At 46.6% G+C, this 19,147-nt stretch overlaps 1 long non-coding RNA gene across 1 annotated transcript; it reads right to left on the bottom strand.

Moving 5' to 3' along the window:
• Positions 1-740: 740 nt before the first annotated feature.
• On the bottom strand, positions 741-1,913 carry LOC143273136 (uncharacterized). The gene is made up of 2 exons (XR_013051049.1): positions 1,415-1,913; positions 741-1,107 (listed from the first exon to the last, which is right to left on the bottom strand). It is a non-coding gene; the product is annotated as an uncharacterized LOC143273136 (long non-coding RNA).
• Between the last annotated feature and the right edge of the window lie 17,234 nt (positions 1,914-19,147).

Here is a 19,147-nt window from a genome sequence, read left to right as displayed (position 1 = left end):
CAACACCAATAGCTCCTGGCAGCTAGTTGTACTCAGCTCCTGTGGGCTCCTGTAGCAGAGGAGATGGAGCTGTGGGTGAAGGACAGAGACTAGAGGGGTTGCTGGGAATCTTGGGAACATCCTCCTGGGCTCCCACAAAAACCCAAAGGAAGCACAGCCTAGAAGGTACCAGAAAGTCCCCATTTCTCCCACTCTGGAAGCAAGTCCCATTGGGTGTTTCCAGAGGAAGCCAGGGTCACCCCATCTTGATTGATGTGACAAAGATGGTCTCTACAGAGCCCAACATGGAAACCATGTGACAGAAATATGTGCATGGCAAAACTTTGGTGATTTATAAGGGTGAGCACCAATGTGACTTGAACTGGGTGCTATGTGCTTGTATATGCAATGGGAGCCTAAGCTATACACCATTTGACATCCTTTTTGTTTGTTTTGAGACAGGGTCTCTCACTATACTCTAAGACAGCTGGAACTCATGACCCTTTAGCCTCAGTCTCCCAAATGTTGGCAGTGCAAGCCTGGGCCACTGTGCTCAGCGCAATTCTTTATTTGTTTACTTATTTCTTTTTGAGGTTGAGTCTTGCTAGCTTGTTCAGGATTATCTCAAACTCCTGGACTCAATCCTCCTGCCTTACTCTTTTGAGTAAATAGGATCATAGGGTGATTAGAGCTGAGTCAGACCTACTGGCTTGTTTCTTTATTTAATCTAATAGTATCCCCTTGGAAAGCAGGCTGTAGCATTTTTTTTAAATTTTTTATTTATTTTGGATAAAAATCCAAAATTTATTTATTGGATTTTTAAGAGTGTGTGTGTGTGTGTGTGTGTGTGTGTGTGTGTGTGTGTGTGTGTGTGTGTATGAATACAGATGCCCATGAAGGCTAGAAGAGGGTATTGGATCCCCTGGAGCTAGAGTGACAGGTGAGCCACCTGACCCGCAAGTTTGGAACTAAACTCTGATCCGCTGAAAAAACAGCAAGAACTCTAAAATGGTGAGCCCTTCTGTGCTGATTCCTGAAGACATACTTCATCCTTTGTAATAGCTGTGACGCATTCAGTATGAAGGTGTGCCTTGCTTTGTTGAAGTCTTTGCCTCTTGCTAATGTGACCTGGAAGGAGAAAAAAGCAAAAGAAAGCCCCATGGTTTTCTCTGGCCTTCTACTCCGGGCTGGGATCCCAGCCTCCAGCACCTGTTACTCCTTCACCATTTGGGAAGTCCCCGGAGCGTTAGTGCTGGGCTCCCACTGACGGCCTAAACAGGCCTTGGATCTCTTTATAACTCAGCTTGTAAGTGGAGGACTCTTGATCTGGCCCACAGGACTCTTTAACGCCCTTCTAAACCCTGTTAAACCCATGTAATGAGTTTCCCCTTGCACTCCCAGCTGTGAAAGCTGAGAGCTGGCTCAGGATGCTCACCTGTTCCAGAGATTAGCTGCTCTGGAGGCCATAGGGCCCGAGCAAGGGGCAGAGGGGCAGCTGGGAAGGGAGTCCTAGCCAGGGTGGCTGTGAGGATGCTCCTTAGGCAGGAATAGGCATCATCTGCCATGCCAGGCTTGGGTGGCTTGGTGTACCCCATCATCCAATGCTTCCATAGTGTTTCTGGACCAGAAGGGTGAGCCAGGGCTGCCAGTGGGCCCTGAGGTGGAGTCATGTGTTCAAGGTTCACCAGAGGGGGTTTCTTTAAAGAACCAAGAGACACAGACAGGGTGGCTGTCTTGTGAGTCTCTCCAACAGTGACTTCAGCACGCCAGCGCCTCTTCTGCACTCTTTCCCACCTGTCTCGTAGGTGAGGTTGGGACAAGTGCTTGGAGTTGTGGCTGGTTTCTGGAGAGCAGCTTTTCCTTCTGTCACAAACAGACCACAGGAACAAAAGAACTCTAGACCTCCTCCTTCCGGGTCTAGCCAATCAGGACACTCAAGGCTTCTGTCCTGTGATTGGGTCAGGGCAGCCCTTATCCATCCATGATTGGTTAAGTGGCCACCTTGTGAGGGAATAATCGATCTCTTGGTAACTGTTTCAGAGATAGTTTGACTGTAGCCCCCGCCCCCCCAATACAATCCCCAAACTCTCTGAGAGAAGAACTAGGAAAGAAATACACTTTTTCTTTTTAAATAAGTAGAGAATGGTCTTTTGGAGTCTAGGGCTAACTTTTCATCAGAAAAGCCTAGAGATACACGCAAAACTGAGAAGGATAAAGGTCAGGGCTGAAACCTGGTACCCTTGGGTATCTGGGTCCATCCATACCTGAAGATTTCATAATTATATAGACACATGTATTTTTATTTTCACCAAAGTCTGTTTGCTTCAAGGCTGTCAATCATTTTTGACCCAGAGTCCTACACATGTCACTTAGCACAGATTGCACATTCCTGAGTGTGACCTTCCAGGTCCAGGCAGACCTACCCCTCTGTCTTCATTTGTTTTTCTGTTGCTATGATAAACACCAGGAAACAACCCATTTTGCTGGAGGAAAGGCTTCATTTTATCACATAAATTCCAGGTCACAATTCATCTTCAAAAGGAGTCAGGGCAGGAACTGAAGCAGGAGCTGAAGCAAGAGCCATGGAAGGAAGCAGCTTCCTGCCTCCCTCTGGCTTCTGCTCTCCGCTAGCTTTCTCCTACAGTCCAGGATCACCTGCCTGAGAATGGTGCTGTCCACAGTGGGTTGGGCCCTCCCACACCAATCACCAATCAAGACAAATCCTCACAAACATGAACCCACAAGCCGATCTTATCATGACAGTCCCCCCATTGAGACTCCCTCATTGACCCTGGGCTGTATCAAATTGACAGCTGAAGCTCCATAGGACACTCTCCTTCACCTTCAGTGGGGCAGCCTTCCTTAACTTCGTCTTCCCAGTTGCCTTTGATGCATCCTATAGGTACTTCATTGCTCAGCTTTTCTCGGCAGGGGAAGCTCTCTCTCACTCTTTCATCAGCAGTGAATATTTGACTGACATCAAGTTCTTGGTCCTGGGAGAGCACTGTCTTCCCGCTAACACATAGCTTTCCACTTCCAAGGATCTGGTAATCCAGTTGTGGTTGTTTATCATAGAGTAAATGCTTAGTGACAAAGGGAGGGGTGGGCTGAACGAATGAGTGGCTGAAGAGGAGGCTGAGCTCATGTGTGGATACTCTTAAATGACCAGGGCATCATTGAAGAAATCAGACAGGAAATGAGAGTACAACTTTCTCAGAACCCTTGGGATGTAGCTAAGGTGATGTTAAGAGGAAAGCCCATAGCTGTGAATACCCACATTAGAAGACCGGAAAGAATGCAAGGAAGTACCAAATAATGTACCCCAGAGTCACAGACAAACAAGATGCCAACCTCAAATGCAGCAAAGGACAGGACATAAAGATCAGGGAAGAAAATGATAAAATGGAGAATAAAAAAAGCAGTGTATTAAATCAAAGAGCTGGCTCTTTCAAAAAGTAAGATTGACAAATGCCAAGCCATTCCAACCAAATGAAGGAAAAGATCCAAGTTTAAAATTAGACACGAAGAAAAACTAGATTCCAATGAAATCCAGAATGCTACCAGGAAGCACTTGGATTCCAAAGTCTTTATTCCAAATGTCATATATTTCAAAACACTGGAAAATATAGAAGTGGGTAAAATCCAGGATACAACTGACATATGAAAACTAAGAACTAAACCAAGGACACAACCAATTTACATGAATAAAGAGCAACAGGACTGAAGTAGTAATCAGAATTTCCCAACAAACAAAAGAACAGAATGGTTTCACTTCTACTTCTCAAGAAGAGCTAACACCAACGCTTCTTAAACTGCTCCATAAACCAGAAAGGGAAAGAACACTACCCAACTCAATCAATGAAGCCACAATCATCTGGATAACCAAAGAAGGTAACGTTAAAAGAAAACTATAGACTGAGTTTGTTGGTAAAAGTAGACACACACACACACACACACACACACACACACACACACACACACACACACACACGCACAATCCTAGTAAGATACTTGCAAACCAAATTCAAGAATGTATTAAAGATGATGTAGCAGTATCAAGATGATTTCATTCCAGGAATTCAAGGTTGGTTCAATGTACACAAATCACCAATATACTATATAGAGAGCCCATAAATAGACATACAGAGGGAAGTCATACAGTCATTTCAGTAGACACAGGATAGGAGGAACATACCTCAAGATGATAAAACCTACACATGACAAATCTATTCCCAACATTACATTGAATGAAGAAAAACTGAAATCATTGCCTCTAAAATTAGGAACAAGATGGCAGTGCCCTTTCCCCTCACTGTTCTTGCTCAGTGTAGTGCTGAAAGAATTAGTAAGACCAGAAAAGAAAATGGATACCAAGAGGAAAGGAAGAGGCCAAATCATCCCTATTTGCAGATGGCATGATCCTACACTTAAAAGACCCTAATGATGCCACCAAAAACAAAACAAAACAAAATAACAAAAGAGCATCCTTCATTCCTATAAGCACTTTCAGCAACACACACAGTTCATCTATAAGCCGACGGAGAGATGGTTGGGTTTGTAAAGTGTTTGTGCTGTGTGCGGACCTGAGTCTGATGCCTAGCACCCATGTAAAAGCCAAGCAGAACACTAGAATCCCTGCACTGGGGCGAGCAGAGACAGGAGGCTCTCTGGGACTTGTGGGCCCAGCCATCCAGGATGTTTAATTGAATCGATATGCTCCAGGATCAGTGACAGACCCTGTCTCGAATAAGGTAAAAAATGATTGAGAAAAATACTTGACATCCACCTCTGGCCTGAACCACACACGCACACTCACACACATGCACGCACGTATACAAGCATGCTCATGCTGAAGGAAAAAAAATAATTGGTTTCTGGGGCTGGAGGTTCACCTTGAGGCATGTGGGAAGGAGCTTCAGCTGTAGAAATCTTGTTTCTTGATTGGGACTGATGTCCTACAATTGCCGTGTTTGTCTAAACTCATGAAACTGCATGACGAAGGCAGAAGTACACTAGATTTTTCTTGATAAGGTAAGGGGTTCTGCCTTGAGTCTCTTCCTTGCCCAAGGTTTGGGCCCAAGGTCTCTTTTTGCTTTCTCCAAACAGATGACCAAGTGGAGAGGCAGTTTTGAGAGTCTCTTAATACCCAATTGAACCGCTCTTGGTCCTTCTCAGATGTATGCATGGAGACTGGAAAGGAATGTCTGTCTTCCTATGTAATCCAATGTGAGGAAAGCTGTGTCCTCAGCTCCCCCAACCCCAAAACCATCTCTGGATTCCCTGGGATACTGGTGCCATGTTTGGGGAAATCCTCTTCTCAGGTAAGGGCCCCATCTTAAGCCTGACATTCTAAGCACTTCACTATTTGACATCACTCCAGGTAACCAAATTCTCCTGTCTCTTGCACACCCACAGTCCTTGATGTTCCCCAGGCAGTCTGCATACCTGGCTTTGAAGCTTGTGGGGCATTTGGGCTTTGTCAGGGCCAAGTTCTTGGGATCATGCCCATTTTGCTTGAATGGACCCTTAGGCAATGGACCTTTCCATCATGTCTGAGTCTCCACCTCTCCCCTCTGTACCCACCTTCTCTTGCCAGTCACCAGTCTTCCAGGTTCACGAAGGCCCCAAAGGACACCCCCCCCCAAGTCAGCCTCTAAGAACACAGTGGAGGAAAATGGTGTTGCCTTGTGCTAAGGGTGTGTGTCCCTGTGTTTTCCTTAAAGATGTCTCTGTATCTGCTGGGACAGCCCTGGAGCAGTGAGTACTCTGGCCGTGGCAGGGCCATTTGTTAACAGAGTGTCCCTTTTTTTGGTATCAAGGCTATCTGGTGGGGCAAGTTCAAGTCTCCCAGCTTCACCAACTGCTCTACATTATCAACTTAGTCTCTTCACTCCTGGACTGGATGACCATCACCTATTCTCAGAGCCTGGGGCTTTTAATTCCACAAGAGGTTGCTGGAGCTTTTCTCAGAGGAGTTTCCCAAGCACTTACCCACCCATTCTCTTACTGATGGGACACCCAACCTCACATCCAGCTCTTATCTCCCATTGGAAACCTCCCACAGGAAATGAGGTCATCAGGAAGGAGCTAAGGTGTTAGCACCCTCTTGGGGACAGCAGCCTAGGACCACATATACCACGAGTGTATTGGCCGCATCTGATGTTTACCACGGGACCTGCCTTCCAGTACAATACCCTCCAGAACTATCCTTTCTGGGTTGATGACTCTCCGTCCTGAATCTCAGCTGTTCAAACGGATAGGAAGTCTTCCAAGACTGATTCTCAGTGTGGTTTTGTTCCCCAAGGGGATATTGGCATCTAGTGGGCTGGGGCTAGAAATGGTGCTAAGTAGCCTACATTGCATAGGGCTGCACAGGCACACATATGGATTATCTGTCACCCAGGGCCAGTGCTGCCAGGAGAAGTTCCATTTGCATAGGCTGCACCGTGTTGATCCTGCCTGCTTCCACACGCTGCCATGCAGTGGGGCCAGAGGAAGCCCCAAGAAGGTTATAAATGTTTGCACTGATTGACATCTGGCTGCCTGAGCTTTCTGTGAATGGCAGCTAATGAACAGGCCTGCCTTGATGGCTCTGTAGATGACATTGTTCAAAGGAACCAATTACGGAGGATTTTTTTTTTTAATGTCAACTTTAGCCAGGTAGCCCGAGGGCTGGCTGAACTTAAAAGTACAATTTAGAAAGACACAAGGTTTCCTGAGGTTCCAGGAGGCCCCCAAGGAGAGAGGCTCCGAAGCTGTTGTCTGAAGCTGGTGGGCAGCTCAAGCTGGCGTGTCTCCCTGGTCTTGCCTCAGTAAAAAGGCCCAGAGAGCACTGTTTGAGAGGGCCAGAGTCTGAATGGGACACTCTGAAGCAGGGTATTTCAAAGTTATGATCCTCAACGTGAGCCTCTCTAGGATGCTCTGGCTCAAACTGGACCACTCTGACTCCCAGTGGCTAGCAGACTCATTGCTTTCTTACCTTCAGCCAGTTCCTGGAGTTTAGAGCAGGGCAATGATTCCTTCCTTCCCTCCCTTAGCAATGTGTGCTGTGGCCCCTGGGGTAGCAGAAAGGCCCTAGCAAGAGCTTGCCTGCATCTTCGTCTGCATCTTCGTGGATTCTCATCTCTCCAGCCCTGACCTTCCTTTCAACAGGGGTTGAGGGGAGGTGGGGGGGGAGGGGAGGGAGGAAGGACACTTCCTCTGGGGAAGCACCTCCCATTGCTTTTCGTAACTGCCGTTTCTTTTGTTACTCCTGATTCTGGATTACTCTTACAGAGTCACTCATCTGTCCTCTTCAGCTCTATTTGTCCTTTGGTGCCATGTGATACTCACTTAGGCCCCTTCGCTTAGCACACTGATGTCTACACAGGCAGACTGAGGCTGGTGCTGCAGAACGATGGATTTCTGACCCACTTCTAGAATTTTCTCTTCCAGATTTGTGGCATCTAAATGTCTTTACTATTTTTGTTCTGGTTCAATTGAATCATTTGTGAATTTAACATGTATTTATTGAGAGTTGTCAGGATACTCGGCACTATTCTACAACAGAGGACCGAGAGCTGTGAGCAAAATGAGCAAGAGTCTTTCCCACCTAAAGCTCCCATGCCAGTGATAAACAAATAAAAAATTGCTTGTCAGATTAGTGACAAATGCACTGAAATAGAGAGGTGGGAGCAAAGGTTGGCTGGAGAATCACTAGTAAGGACACCACTTCTGAGAGGGCAAGGTTTCTGGGCAGAGATGTTTGACCTAAATCTTCCCTGAAAACCCAGTATATTTTAAACAGCTTTTGGTGGAACTACCCTGTGGCAGACAGAGAAAATCAGGGCTTGAGGTAGGTCGAGTGGTCCAGGGAACCACTGATGGAATGGGGAGTCAGTGGAGGGCCCAGAGGTGAGAGGTAGGGAGAGGAAACATCACTCCATGTTCACACTGAAGGTCTAACAGATGAGCATGTAAACCAGCTAAGCAAACAACACGCCAGGAAAGTCTCAGCCCTGTAGAAGCTGTGTCTTCGCCCCAGAGGCAGGCCTTGGGACGGGTCTGTGTGTCTTCTTCTAACCGCTCGATCTGTGTGAGCATTTCCATTGAAGGAAGTCAGGACAGGAACTCAAACCAGGAAGGAACCTGGAGGCAGGAGTTAATTCAGGGGCCATGGAGGGATGCTGCTTACTGGCTTGCTCCTCAGGGCTTGCTCAGTCTGCTTTCTTATAGAATCCAGGGCCACCAACCCAGGGGTGACCCTGCTTACATTGGGCTGGGCCCTTTCACATCATTTGCTAATTAAGAAAATGCCCACAACTGGAGGTTTCCTGAACACTTTCAGCATCCACCTGCAAAGAGATGACTGCATCCACCCAGTGGATACTAAGGGAGGAAAACACATGTATTGAGGACATAGTAGAGTATATCCATTGCACATGTCCCTAGAAGTACAGTTGCTGGATCAAAGGGGATGTGCATTCTCATCTGGACAGTTCTTGACAATTTACCTAGGCAGAGATGACACTAACATATTTTCCTTACTAGTCTCCAAAGGCATGCATCTCCAAAAATACTTACCACCACCGTGCTTAAATGAATGCTCTTTGTGATAGTGTGACTCTCTTGGTCACACTGGTGAACGTACCCCACATTTGCTGTGATTTACATTTTGTTCATTCTCAATGGAGTTGAACGTCTTTGAGGCATCTAGAAAGCTTATCTTTCTTGTCCTGCAGACTGTCTAGTTGTGGGGTTGATGAGATGAGAGGTCCAAAGCACAGCTATGGGAAACCTTCTGAAATGGGGCAAGAATCTGAGAGTCAGTGCATATTGGTATTTCAAACCACAAAAACAAATGAACTCACCTGTGAGGGCTGATAGAACTGAGAAACAAGCCAGCTTTTAGAACCCAGTGGAAGCGGGGTGAGGGCTGGGGAGTGACAGAAAGGTGACAGGTGTGAGGGCAGAAACCAAGAGAAGAGACACAGGAAGAAGCCTGGCTGCCTGAGAACTAACATGAGGGAGGGAGCAGCACCCTTGATGGCCCAGGGCTCACTGGTGGGCTTGGCTGAGGAGTTTCTATGAGATGGCATAAAGCCCAGTTAGACTGGACCAAGGAAACAGAGCTGGGACTTAGAGATGACGCTTGCTAGGCACTTATTCCAAGAGAGAATGAGAAGAATTAGACAGAGTTAGAGCAGGAAGGAGATAACTCTGAGTGGTGTTTCAAGGTAAGAGTTGTGGAGTATATGGAACTGCTGGTGAGAACTCAAAACAGTGGGTGGTTGACCTGTGTGGAGGGTGGGGCTGGGGAGGGAGTGGAGGCAGGCCAAGAGAAGGGTGGCTCTTATTGAGAAGAGAGACGCATCTTACGCTATATCCAGAAGGGTGGAGGGAGGCCGGGCTTGGATGTAGTACACAGGTTTGTGGGTTGTATGGTTTAAGAGGGGAATGTGTGGGTCTGGAGCCTCCAAAGATAAGGCAGAGCTGTCAGCTCAGCAGAGGGAAATGATACCCATGTTGGAGCCAGGAGAAGGCATGGAACAGGCTTTCTTCGGAACAGGACTTTGACCAGGGACCTTTGACGGCAGCGCCCCAGGAGTTTTCATGTGGCTTGAGCTGTGCCTCACACAAGTAGCTCCTCCCTAGGAACTTAGCCAGGCCGTGGAGGGTTCGGGGTGGCAGGGAATAGTTAATTTTCAGATGTGGGGTTGTTACCATTTAAGGAGTTATTCCCAACAGATGATGACAAGCTACCCCACTCCTCCATTCTGGACCTACAAAGAGAGTTGGGGAAGTGGCCAGACTGGAAACCTGCCTTGCTGGGTCACGCAGATTAGGTCTGAGGGGGCTGGTTTGTCCCCTCATCCATCTTCAGCCCAGACTCCCCTGCTCCTGCCTGTCAGGACAAGCCACTGATCCCCGCCAAGCCCAGCTTCCTGCCTCTGGGCAGCATGAGGCCTGAACACAGCTGGCAGCAAGTGCTTTTAATAAGCATCGCGTTCCCACCCACCCCATGCTCCCCTCTGGCCTCCTCCATGGTGCCTGGACACAGCAGACCTTCAGCTCCTGCTGAGTGTGAGGCAGGGGTTCCCACGAAGCGCACACTTGTCCCAGGATGGGGTATGTCCTGACCCTGTGGGGGTCATGTCCACTGGGGTGTTGAGTTACTGCAACTACCTTGCCTAAATCCAGGACCCTAGTCTGGAAAATCCTACCCAAGGAGAGGTTTGAGTGGAGACTTCCCACAGATGCCATGTCCTGGCTGTTTAAGCTTCGGCATAAATAAGCAAAGCGTCCTACTCCTGAAGGAACTGTCCTCTTTCTAAAGTGAAGGTGATCACAAATGCCCGCAACGGGTACCGTGAAAAAAAAAAAAAATGGTTGTGGGCGTGGAATTCAAATGAAAGAATGGATAAAAATTGCACTTCTATCAAGGGTTATTTTTGTCAGCCACTTTCCTTGTTGCTGTGACAGGAACAGTTTAAGTGTTTATTCTGCTCTGTGGATTATGGAGGGATTCAGTTTATCATGGCAGAGAAGGCGTGGTGTGAAGAGCAGGAGGGGGTAACTGTTAGGAATCAGAATGTCAATAGGAAGTAGGGGGAGACTGGAAAAACCTCAAATCTCACCCCCAGTGACCCACTTTCTCCAGTGCAGATCCCCCTCCTAAAGGTTCCACAGTCTTCCAAAAACAGTGCCACCAGATAAGGACCAAGTGTTCAAACACATGAGACTATAGAAGGGATATATGACCGTATGAACTACGACCAAATCTTTCCATTCCCTGCTGTCTATCCATCATACAGCGTCTGTCACCCAGCCAGGCTCCTCAGAGATGTTCAATACATGTCTGAAGAACTGGCAAACGGAGAGAATGAACATATATGTGCACACGCAAGCCTACCTGTGCAACGCCATCTTTAAGCAGTGTTTGCATAGCTTTTACTTCTCAATGGAGATAAATGGTCTGGTCCCATTTTCTGAAGATAGAGTAACAGCTTGGTGAGCATCTTAGTTATGTTTCTTTTGTGTGTGTGTGTGTGTGTGTGTGTGTGTGTGTGTGTGTGTGTGTGTGTGTGTTAAAATCTCTGACAAACGCAACCGAGGAAGAAAGAGTTGATTTTGTCTCATAGTTCAAGGTCATAGTCGGTGGTTGGAGGGGAAGTCACCATTAGGAGCTTGGTTATCCACATCTGTCACCATCCACAGTCAAGACACAGAGTGACGAAGGCTCAGCTTACATCCTCCTTTTTATACAGTCCAGGATCTCATCCTTGGGAATGGTACTACAGTGTAGTGAGCAGGTCTTCCCAACTCACTTAATTTAATAAAGATAATATCCTTCAGATATTCCCAAAGACTCCTCTCCCAGGTGACTCTAGACCTTATCAAGTAGATAAATGAGATTAACCATCATAATACCATGCCTTGTCAACATGGCGCCCAAACATATCACTTTAAATGGTGACATTTTGTCTCTTGACCCTCCCCCCATAGTTATTTTTTGTTTTGTTTTTTAGCCAATAATTTATAAGCCTAAAGTCCAAGTCCCATCTGTGACTTGAGGCAATCTCTTAGCTGTGAGCTCCTGTAAAACCAAGAGCAAGGCCCCCACTTCCAGCATATAATGGCACACATTCAAACGCTCATATTCTAAAAGGGGAAGAATTAGAGGACAGCAAAGAATGATCAGAACAAAGCAAAACTGAAACCCAGAAAGAAATTTCCATGTCTAGCATCTGGGGCTCATAATATAATCATCTGGGAACTAGAGATTCTGGGTAGCCTCACGCCTCCATCTCTGATGCCTATAGTATAATTAGTCTCTCAGGCGGACTCCATCCCATGCCTTCAGCTTTCCTCGGTGGATGTCTTACGGTCCCGGCATCTCTAGTACCCTACGGTCTCCCTGCGGCCCAGGCTTCACCGCCACAGCTTTACGTAGGGGCTTTCAAGGCCTCCTTGCAACTTTGATCGTATGCTATTTGTGCTGCCTTGGCTGCTCTCTGAAGAAAGACTTCATGACTCTCTCAATCTTGCATCTTTCATGCCTCCAGAACCAGGACCTCGTGGACAACACTGCCAGGTTAATTCCCCACAGGAATGTCCAGAAGCTATTCTAGATCTCATCAGATTGACAACTGAGATTAACCACCACCACCACCACCACAGTGAGGGCTAACCTATTTGTGTTCTACTTTATAAGTAGAACTCTTAGGTTCTACTTCCAGAAGCTATGTTCTTGACTCTGATGCTGTGACAGTAGAGGCACCAACGTTAAAACGTGTCATGACTCTCCTGTGCTAAAATCGGGTCATGTCTTGGGGCTGGGAGAGTATTATTCCAGGGAGTCAGGGACAGACTCATGAAACATTAATAATCAGGAACTGGGTGAATGAATGTTGGGCTTTCTGTTCTGGAGCTTGAGTTGTGTGTGAGTGTCTTGTGGCAGCACAATGGTGTCACATTTCAACCATTCCACCAGTTGGGTTAAACAAGGATGATCTCCCAGCTGCCTCCTGGAATTGGACTTCAGTAGAGCTGGCTATCCTACATCTGATTTTCTTCTGTGTCTTCTCTGGGAGTGAGGTCAGATGTGGTAACATCAGCGGTGGCCTCTCCTGTCCTGAACCTTGATTCGTTGTATCCATATACTGCCTGGTACCCAAGGTGCCCACCAGACAGGCTGAGTATCCCACTGAGCTCCCTCTCCAGGCTTGGAGCACCAGCTCTCTAGGGGAGGTTGCCATCTGCAACCTGTTGCTTGTTCTCCAGAGCAGTGGAAGAAGGCAGAGGACAGTGAGTCTAGGATCCTGACACCCCCAGACATCCTCTATCCTTTAGTCAGTAGAAGATGTCCTGCGAAAGTGGGGTCTTCCCCTAGGGGGAGCCCAGGGAGCTGACACTTGAACTTGGGACTGTACCCACTCGGGAACGGGAATGACAGTCCCACTCGAGGCCCTCGCAGGGACTCTGCTGCCTGCTCGTTCTAATGAATTAAATCTGTTATATCATTGCTGTTATATTCCTGAGACAGGCACTTCCAAGGCAGATTAGAAAGGAACTTAAGGGGATTAAAAGCTTCTTTTAGTGAAAAACAATGTTTCGGATGGGAAATCCATTTACCAATATGAATTCCAGCAGAAAAGCATGTTTTCTTTAATGCATTGCTACTGCTCGGAGAAACGGGGCTTTCCCCATGCTGCCCGCCCTCTGTTTTGCATAAGTTATAATGTGGATCCTGTTGAGCGTGGCAAGCCTTTCAAGGAGATTGATGGCTTCCATAAAGTTGCACGAAAACATTTCTCCTTTGTTCATGAGGGAAAAGGAAAGTGTCTAATGGGTTTGGAGTGTTAAGAGAGTGCCGGTTTCCACTGTAAACCAGGAGAAGTCAGGGCTAGCCACCAGACACCAGAGGAATGGATTCATTGAAAACGGAAGCAGTCACCTCTTAGTTATCTGCATGTGGCTTATCTGTGGCAAGTTTAAGAAAAAGAAAAGAAAAAGGAAAGAAAGAATCCCAATGTGTCAGCTTCCTGCCTCTTTCTACATTCCTGGGAACTGAAAGTCATTTTAATAACTCGAACCAATATAATTTGGAAGGTAATTCTGCTGCCATGGCTATAAAAAATATATCAGAGGGCAAACCAAAGGATATGTAATTAATTTTTCCCTAGTATCCTCTGGTTGGGATTCCCTAGTCCATTAGAAATTTGACTTACAGAAAAATCAGGAGACAGGTCCCAAAGCCTACATTCAACTCCTCTGGGTGCTGAATGCCTCCAGAAAGTGTCAGTTAACTCCAGTCTCCTGATCCAGTCATCAATGGCCCTTAGATTGTCCTTCCAGGGACCTGGTGGCCTGCTGGGATGAGCCAGTTAGTGAGTACTGGTCTATTCTGGGTGATTCTCAGGTATGCTTGGATGCTGCCTGGGCAAACCCTGGGCCCTTAGCACTCCCTAGATTCTTCTCTCTCACACATTCACTGTGAAAGCCCAGATCCTTGCAGAGATCTCCTGGTGACCATAGAACAGGACTCATTCACACTGTCTCAAGTTGGAGAAGGCTTCCAGGCAAGGGACCCTTGTGGGACCTATGGCAATGGGGCAGTTATGCCTAAATGACAAGGATTCAAGGCCCTCCCTCTCTCCTTCCCTTCTTCCTCTTCTGCCTCCTCCCCTTCTCTCTTGACCGAGGGAGGCTCAACCTCAGTTCCTCCAGGTTTCCAGGTCTCTTTAGCAAATCTCTTCACTGGGACTTCTTTAAGAGATGGGCATCTGCTCTCATAACACTCTCATCTCCCAGCCTTGGACCAAGGGCCCCACATGTCCCCAGATGAACCTTGCCTGCAGTCTGCACTGTGGGACTGCCACATGCCATAGGAGGATTTGTACCTTAAAGGAGAAGCTGGACATCTGCAGTTAGTGTCTCTGGCTTTCAGCCCTGATAAAGGACAGTGTCTGCCCACAGTTAATGGGCGCTAACTACGTAACAGGCACAGTGTTACACGCTTTATGTAGAATCCCCCCATTAGAGTAACTCTCCAACTCCAGGAGCTAGGTGCTGTTCATGTCCTATTTCACAGGGGAGAGTGTGAGGCCCAGAGAAGTCAAGTTGCTTGGCCAAGGTCAACCAGTTAGTTTGTGAAAAGTAAGACAGGAGCCCGAGTGCCCTGGGTCACTAGTCTGTGCCTTGAACTACAGTAGTGTGAGACCTAGATCTAACTGGTCCTCTTATGTGACTTCACAAATGGTTTGTTGTTGTTTTAAAAAAAAAGCTTTTTGGTTGAAACTGCCAGCCTGTGGCAGAGAAAAGCCAGTTTTCTGCAAGCATACAGATGCAGGTGGAAGTGGTGGGTTGGAAAATTCAGGCCTGTGTGGGAATCTCCTACCTGCCTTTTCTGGCATCCCGGTCTTCGTCCCCTGGGCTGCCACACAGTCAGGATCCTTCTTGAAAGCCTGGTGCTAAAATGTTGCTCAATTTTAATTACACTCTCAGCCCTTGCTGTCAGCTGCCCTTCTGAAATTGTTTTAATTGAAGTTCCATGAATCCTGGTGAGTTCAGACGGAGTTCATCTCTAAGCCCATCCTGATTTCATTAAAGATTTGATCTTTCTTTTTTCACCAATAAAACATTTATTATCGCTATCTGTTCCGTAACCGTTTTTCTCCCTCCGAAGAGGAGGGAGGGAAACCTACCCCATCTTCATGCCAATAAAAAGGAAGAATCAACTGTTGATTTTTCTGGCATGCAGCAGCAGTGACATGCTAAAATAATAATTAACTTATGTTCCTTTTAAATGAAGGCAGCCCTCATTCAAGAGGACATTCAAGCCTGCAGGTGACTATTAACGTAGTAGCACACAGGGATTAGGAAAAATTGGCTTCCTAAATATTGATAATGCATGTATGCATGTGAGTTATGTGGGTGTGTTTATTCACCTGTGAATGTGTGCATGTGTATATGAACACATGTGCTTGTGTGTACATGATTATACATATGTCTGAGCATGTGTGGCTGCATGTATGTATGTATGTATGTATGTGTTTGAGTACATCTGTATATGTGAGTGTATGCAAATGTATTCATGAGTATGTGAGAACACGTGTACATGGGTGTGTGTTTGGGCTTGTGTGTGTGAATGTGAATGTATCCGTGTGTGTGTGTGTGTGTGTGTGTGTGTGTGTGTGTGTGTGTGTGTGTACATTTATTTGAGATGCCCAGGTTGCGGAAGAGCTGGTGCAGGGATGGCTCTTGATCGCCCTCCCCATGGGAACAAAGTTATAGAAAAATCAAATAAAACAAAAATAAAAGCTCACCTAAAGTAGCTTGTTGAACCCCGACTGTCACTTACACAAAGTGGCCTTTGACCGGTCTTGACTTCACACTCTGGAAACAGGCTGTCCTCATTCCTGCCAATCATCTGCAAGTTCATAGCCGGCCCACTGCCTACCTCCTGCTCCCCAGATCTGAGTCACACGTGTGATGTTTTTGTTCAGATCTCGGCAGCTGCTCCTTCTAGATCTGTGTCTCATGTATGTAATGTACTTAAAATGCACTAAATGACAGTTTATAATATCATTATCTACAGTTAAATATATTAGAACTTCAAAAATGTAAAGAAAGTGTAGCCATATGTGGAAATGGCCTATCCCATGCCCTTTGACCTTCTCTCTCAGAGTTCCAACCGGACCAGACAGGCAACATATAAAAATCGTAGGTCTGCACAAATCACTCTGTTGTTTTAGCCCACGGTTGTCACGAAAGGAGGCCAGTTATTTAGACAGTAAATAACAATCGAGGACTCATTTATTTGACTTTTCCCTTCGCTTTCTTTCGGTCCCGGCTTCCAATGTGTTCTTTATTACACGGTTTGATAATTCAAGGATGGCTCAGGCAAGCCCTACTGCCCTGCCGCTGCCTCCCCAGCCCCCAATAACATGGGAGTTGATTTAAAACTTCACTCTGAACAGCCCCGGGGTCATTAGGAACAGTGTGGATGGAGTATGGATTAGGTTTAAAAGTAATAAAAAAGTAGACCTGTTGGTTAGGTGAAAAATTCGCTATCAGATTCCTGAGCACAGCGTTCCTTTTCATGTGCAAACGGCACTAAATGAGGCATTTAATTCAACAAATCCAAAGTTCTGATCCGCCAGAAATCGAGGCTGGGTTAGTTCAATTTGTTACAAACGATCCCGGCATGATCAAAGTCCCAAGCGCTGAGTTCAGCATGCTGCTTAAATTAGTCTAACACCAAAGTCTTCGGCTGGGAGACAGTATTTGGAGTGTCTTACCAGAGGAGAAATTCTTTCTCACACATGGTTCTAATATCGTGGCATGCCGGCTTTCCTTCTTAATGGGCTGACAAGGAGGCGCAGCGCTAACTTTCTGACTCCAGAAAGTTCTTGTGCCGTCACCCACAAACCAGCTAGGATAATTTTTCCTCGGCTTCCTTATTAAAGCCTGAATGAAGGGATTGTGCGGCTTTCTTAATGTCACTTGGTCTGTTTGCCATAAATTCAGGCGCTCACGATGAAAGCCGCACTTACGTTTCTCTGGGAAATGGAATCAAGGAGCATGCACCCCGGTTCACAATAAATAACTAAGCGGGAGTTATTAAGGGAATTTCATATTGCCGCCTTATTACAGCAGCAGTTTAGATAATGGCTTCTGAAAAAACACATCTCCATCTTCCTTGGCCAGAGTGTGGGGGTAGACAGACAGGGCCATTCCCTGGTGCCGAGGTGGACAGGCAAAGCCAGCTGGGGTGAGAATGGAAGAGGTGGTATTTGAGAAAATAATATAATATTTACATTTTTGTATGTTGTTTGCCTTTTTGGCTCAGCAGGGAGACTCAAAGGCCTCCTGGCCAACGTGACACTCACCGCTGCAGGCTTCCTGCCTGTGATTGTTTGTTTTTTTGTAGGAGAGAGACTTAAGGTTGTTTAGACTATAAGCCTAATTTTAGAGGATTATAATTATGTTGCTTCTAAACCACATATTTTCCAGAATTTGCTGCCCCATGAAAATAACTCACATGTGTGTCCAGCCTGGCTGGCAGCCAGCTGGATGCCCAGGGCTTCAGTTCTCTGAACTATTGTGGGGTACTCCCAGAGACAGGGACAGGAGTGCAGGGCAAGTCTTGACTGACAGGGGCAGGAGAGCTGGGTTGGGCTCCCCTTTGCCTGCTGTTGGGTGTGGGGGTAGGTGACGTGAGTTCTGAACAGTATTTTAAAGAGGGTGTTTTCTATGGAATGGTGGATCTAGAAAACATCCTGCAGGGCACCAAGCGACAAGAGGTCTGGGCATCTCTGCAATCCCTCCCCTCTTTCTCAGAATCTAAGCTGCACCAGGATTCAGCTACACTGCTTTTCCACCCAGGACTCCTACCCACCCACGGCTGGGGAGGTGGCTCCATCGGTAAAGTGTCTGCCCTGTAGGCATGAGGACCTGAATTTGGATCCTCAGTACCACAGCCACCATGTAAAAGCTGGACATGGGGGTGGACATCTAACCCCAGCACTGGAGGGTAGAGACAGGCAGATCCTCGGACTCACTGGCTACACAGCCATCCTACCTGCATCCTAGGGAGCTCCAGGTTTAGTGAGAGATGACGTTTCAAAAAAAAAAAAAAAAAAAACACATGGGAATCAATAGACGAAGTCACTTGTCCACCTCTGGCCTCGATACACACCTGTGTATACACACAGGAACATGTATGTAGGTCACACATGTACACACATACCAAAAATTAAACAGATAAAGGAGTCTCCAGGTCTCTGGTTTGTGAGCACACTGCCTTTATGGTAGGTATTAATAGTGTGGGTCCACAGCACAGTTTCTAATGACATTTTCATGATGTCTTCATTCACTCAAGATGGACTCTTTGATACCAGGAACACCTCCATCTGATGAAGCCTCGGCTTAGCATCATCTGCACCCTAGATGTTCCATGAGGATTAGAGACCAGACTGAATTGCACAGTGTCCTAATTAACATTCAAACCAACAAGAGCAGGTGATCTTGTCAAAAGCGCAGGGTCCACTTGGTCTGGAGTGGGGTCTGAGATCCTGGTACCTGTCTGCCCCCATATGCTGTTGGTTCTGCAGTATAAGCAGCAAGTACTATCAAAGTTCATCTGTCTCCATCCAAAACCTACCAAACACTGCTTACCTTTTCCTGCTGTCATGCCTAGCCACTTCCCTGAGCTGAGCCTCATCTATAAAATAGTCCCAGTGTGTTTTAGAGACCCCGTGATTCAAAATATATGGCCACTTCTCTGACACTGTTGTTGAGTGTCAGAGTCAGCTCTGGAAGTGGTACATGGGCAGTGACTGACGCGTCAGGGTCCTGAAGATATCAAAAAGGGGCGATGGGAGCCTGGCTGAACACTTGTGACACAGTCGGGACATCCAGGGAGATAGCCAAGTATGTATCTGTCATAGTAGTGTTGTCCTTACACATTTCCTGAGCCTGGACACGAGAGGCTGGGCGATAAGACACTCCATGTTTTCTGAGCTCATGGAGGGAGTCAGGGGCAAACATAGACAGAGCTGGCCCAGAGACAAGAAAATTACATAAATATACAAAGAACTCTCATGAGTCAACAATAAGAAAGCATAAACAACATAATTTTAAAATGGGCAAGATATTTTAACAGATGTCACACCAAAAGATACAC

This window comes from Peromyscus maniculatus, chromosome 5 (assembly GCF_049852395.1).
Source record: "Peromyscus maniculatus bairdii isolate BWxNUB_F1_BW_parent chromosome 5, HU_Pman_BW_mat_3.1, whole genome shotgun sequence".
In the NCBI taxonomy this organism is placed as follows: domain Eukaryota; kingdom Metazoa; phylum Chordata; class Mammalia; order Rodentia; family Cricetidae; genus Peromyscus; species Peromyscus maniculatus.
The sequence above is the reverse complement of the archived record's forward strand: the minus strand, read 5'-3'. Positions and strand labels throughout refer to the sequence as shown.